The sequence below is a fragment of the Marmota marmota genome, unplaced genomic scaffold, assembly GCF_001458135.2.
Source record: "Marmota marmota marmota unplaced genomic scaffold, marMar, whole genome shotgun sequence".
NCBI lineage: Eukaryota > Metazoa > Chordata > Mammalia > Rodentia > Sciuridae > Marmota > Marmota marmota.
Window position 1 is genome coordinate 16,570,385 of NW_026000229.1, and position 4,644 is coordinate 16,575,028.

At 47.5% G+C, this 4,644-nt stretch overlaps 1 protein-coding gene across 1 annotated transcript in view; it reads left to right on the top strand.

Moving 5' to 3' along the window:
• The window catches only part of Pif1 (PIF1 5'-to-3' DNA helicase), a 26,798-nt gene extending 22,371 nt beyond the window's left edge, over positions 1-4,427 (top strand). The window contains exon 14 of the transcript XR_007343830.1: positions 4,114-4,427. The gene's annotated coding sequence lies outside the window, so the exon portion shown is untranslated. The remainder of the gene's footprint in view (positions 1-4,113) is intronic.
• Positions 4,428-4,644: the final 217 nt, after the last annotated feature.

Genomic DNA, 4,644 nt, shown 5'->3' on the forward strand with positions numbered 1-4,644 from the left:
CCTTTTTTTCTTTTTTTTTTTTTTTTTTTTTTGAGACAGGGTCTTGCTAAGTTGCTCAGGGCCTTGCTAAATTGCTGAGGCTGGCTTTGAACTTGGATCCTCCTGCCTCACTGGGCTAATGGCACCCAACATGACAGTTACTTTTATGTGGGTGGGCCAAGCCAGGCATCACTTAAGCCCCTTCATCTGGCCCTCCTGGGTCTGCATGGCTCTCAGCAGGGGACCCTGCCTCCCTCCCTTCTGCTTCCTTCCTCTTTCTGCAAGCCCACCAGGCCTGCCCCCACCTGCTTCCTTCCTTTTTTTCTCTTCCCAGCCTCCCCCCAGGTAGCCCCTCCCACCTCCCATCTTGGCATAGGCACCTCTAATCCCCACCCCCACCCCCGTGGTCCTCACATGACTGGGAAGCCCTCTCCAGGGTTCAAAAGGAGACCTCAGGGATCCTTTCCAGATCATGTTGCCTCCTCTGGCCAGCATTCCCTCCTTAGGCATGTGAGCCCCAGCAGGCTGACCCCACCCCTGGGTCAGGCTTGCACTGGGGCTGAGGGACAAAAGCCCTTCCTCTGTTCACTTAGAGCTGAAGGAGCTATAGAGGTCAATTGGTCCAATGGCTCATATCACCCCTGAGCAAACTGTGAGTCAAAGAATGAGAAGGCCCTGGGTTCCCACAGTAGACAGAGGCTAAGCGGGGTCTGGGGTCTGACTGGGAGCTGGAAAACCTCAGGCAGGCACTTGATCCCTGAGGGAGGAGAGTCCATTATAGGAAGAAATCCAGCCATTCTTAATGCTTTTTGTTGGGTGTTTTTTGGTACCAGGGATTGGAAACAGGGGCACTTAACCACTGTGCCACATCCCCAGCTGCTCCCCTTTTTTTTTTAAAGAGAGAGAGAGAGAGAGAATTTTTTTAATATTTATTTTTTAGTTTTCAGCGGACACACATCTTTGTATGTGGTGCTGAGGATCGAACCCGGGCCGCAGGCATGCCAGGCGAGCGCGCTACTGCTTGAGCCACATCCCTAGCCCTTTTTATTTTTTAGTTTGAGACAGGGTCTCACTAAGTTGCTTAGGACCTCTATTTTGTGGTCCTCCTGCCTTAGCCTCTGGAGCAGCTGGGATTACAGATGTGCACCACCACACCTAGCAAACTGTGTTTAGTGGGGGTTAATGCAAGCTTCTCAGGATCTTCCTTGCCCAGTTCTACCATTAACCTCTTGTGTGTCCTTGGGCAAGTCCCCTTCTGTTTTTAAGCCTGTTTCCTCATGTCAGATGGGTAGATTGGAGAGATAATCATTAAGATCCCACATCTCCCACCAGCCCAGACTCATCCTCCCAGACCTCTATTTCTGTGCTCCTGCCCTGGCCAGGCCTGTCTCATAGTCCACTGAAATTCCTTCAATGTCTCCAGCTGTCACTATCTTCTCCTCTTATAACTTGTACCCACATGTTGCCCAGGTAATCTCCCGAGGCCTGGGAAGCTTCCATGGTTCTCCATGGCCTCTCAGAAGGATCCACTTCATTACCCCACAGTTAGCACAACCTGCTTGCCCGTCTGGACTCTGGGCTCAGTTTCCTCATCTGCCAAGTGGGGATAACAACTCTTTACAAGGAGGGCTTCGGTATAGACACACAGTAAGACGCAATGGTCATCTTGGGAAATGCTAGACCAGTGCCTCCAGATTCTCTGCACGGTAAGCAAAGCCTGCCCATCCCCCCATCTCTCCTTCATATCAAGTGCCATCTCCTCCAAGGCTTGGTCCAAGTCCCAGCCCTTCTTGGAGACAGGCCAGTCACCCTCTATGGTCCTAAGAGAGATGACCTCCCAGAAGGCTTGCCTGCCTCTGCCTGAAGTTCCTGTCATCCTGTGGGAATGTCAAATTGAGGACTCCTGGGGAACCCACTGGCAGGACAAATTGTGAGGGAATGCCTGGGTCTGTGGGTGCCTGCCCACTTCCCCTTCCTTCATCCCCAAACCCAGGGCTGTGGTTTTCACATGGGATTATCTTTGACCTCCAGTAACATCCTCACTGCCAACTCCAAAAAAGCTTAGAGTTGAGCCTCAAGGCAGACTCCTGTCTAGAAGTTTTAGACCCTGTCTTGCCTGGTTTCAGAGCCTGACCAAAGAACTCTCAGATATCTTCCCCAAGGGCAGAGGAAAGGAAATGTGTTATCAGAAGAAACTGCTAACAGAAGAGAAGCCAGAACCTGAACATTTAGAGACTTACCACTTTGGGGTCTGAACACTGCTTTTATCACTTATTAGTTATAGGACCCTCAGGAGGTTGCCTAATATCTTTGAGCCTCAGTTTTCTCATCAGTAAAATGGGAATAATGAAGCCCATTTCATCATGTGGTGTGAAAATTAAATGATGTATGCAAAGTGCTTAGCTCAAAACCTGGCACTTCATAATTGCACACACATACACAATGGTAATGCCAGGCATAGTGGCACACGCCTGTAGTCCCAGCTACTTGGGAGGCTGAAGCAGGAGGATCACTTGACCTGAGGAGTACACGACTAGTCTAGGCAACATAGCAAGACCCCACCTGAAAACAACAAACAAAAAAGGTAGCTGAATTATGATTCGGGTTTTTTTGTGGTACTGGGGATCAAACCCAGGGAGAGTCTAGCATAGGCTAAGCATGCACTCTGCAAATGAATTAAACCTCGACCCTTTTTATTTTTTATTTTTTTTAAGGTAGTTTCACTAAATTGTTCAGGCTGGCCTTGAATTTGTGATCCTCCAGGACCGACTGGGCTTACAGGCCTGCATCACTGAGCCCATTTTGTAGGATGTCTTAAGTTTTCACTTAAGAGTCAACCTCTGTTTAGTTGTGTCTTCAAGTAGTTGTTGTGCTGGTGATCGAACCCAGGACCTTCCGTGTTCTAACAGCCATCAATGGTCATACAACCAAACCTGGGCTTAGAAATAAGAAAGAAGCTGGTCTTTCCCCATAAGCCAGCGGTAGTCAGCTCTGAGAGGGTTTGGCCTCAAGGCCCACCAAGTGCTAGGAGCAGTGTGTCCCTTAAGGCAAGGAAGTCAGGGAAGCTTGGCTCTGGTTTCTGCTCAGCATTCCCTTCTGTTGGGCTGAGTGGGGGCCCAAGGCACGCGTCTGGAGCTCATCAACCCTGCCTGTCAGCCTAACCTGGCTGGCAGAGGCCTGTGGTTATCCCAAAGGAGAGTGGGGCTGAGGGTAAGCTGAATATAGTCTCAGTTCAGAGGCCTGATGTCCCATCCCTGCTGGGGACCTCAGACCTAAGCTCCCAATTTTCCTGCACTCTATTACATGACAAGCACTGGGAAGTACACAAAGACCTTGTTCTTTTAATCATTTATTTGTTCAATAAATATCTATCAAACACATATCCTGTGCCTGGCCCTGAGCTGCTTCCAGGGAACAAGACAAAAATTCCTGCCTGTATTCTAGTAAAAAAAAAAAAAAAAAAAAAAGCTGTAAGGAAAGCAGAACTAAAAAAGAGCGATTCTGTTTAAATACAATTGTCTGAAAAGGGTCTTTGAGTTGAGATAGGAAAAGCATGGCTGATGGAACATTCTAGACAGGAAAGAACTTGTGCAAAGGCCCCGAAACAGAAAGATTTGAAATGTTTGCAGAGTTGCAAGACTAGTATAAGGTAAGCACACAGCAAAGTCTCCTACAATAAATGCCAATTGAACAAATTAAAAAATGATCATAAACATTTTTTAAAAATATTTATTTTTTTAGTTTTCAGGGACACAACATCTTTGTATGTGGTGCTGAGAATCGAACCTGGGCCGCACGCATGCCAGGCGAGTGCACCACCGCTTGAGCCACATTCCCAGCCCGATAAACATTTCTAATATCTAAATTTTTTTTTTTTAAATGGGCTGGGGCTTGAACCCAGGTCCTTGCACATGCTAGACAAATGTGCTACCACTGAGCTACAGCCCAAGTTCTTTCCTTTTTTAAAAATATTTTTTTATAGGGCTGGGATTGTGGCTCAGTGGTAGAGTGCTCGCCGAATAAGTGTGAGGTCCCAGGTTCGATCCTCAGCACCATATAAAAATAAATAAAATAAAGATATCGTATCCAACTACAACTAAAAAATAAATGTTTTTAAAAAAATATTTTTTATAGTAGATGGATGTCAAGTTGGTGGTGGTGACTTAGGACAAAGCAGCCTGAGCGGGAAAGAAACATCAATCAGCCACCCACGGAAACGCCTGTCAATCAGCGGGACCCCTTGGCCAATCCTGGAGTTCAGCCAGCTCCCCTGACCAACTCCAGCGGGACAAGGGACTCTAAAAACACCTTTTCCTGTCCCAAGCCCTTCCCTTCCTGCTGTAAGCCCCATAAAATTCCAGTCCACAGGGTTTCTCCTCAGACCCTTCTCCTGTCCACTCTGTCTGATCAAGTTCTGCTGGGGAGTAATATTTCAAATAAAGCCTCGTTTGTCGTTCCTTTTAAATCTGCCTCCTTTGGTCGCCACCCGCCTTGCCTGATCTCACAATGGAGACAATACCTTTATTTTTATGTGGTGCAGAAGATCAAATCCCTCACCTCACATGTGCTAGGCAAGCATTCTACCAACTGAGCTACAGCCCCAGCCCCAATAATAAGTATTTCTGGCCAGTCAAGATGACTTAAATTCATGGTGGTACATGCCTA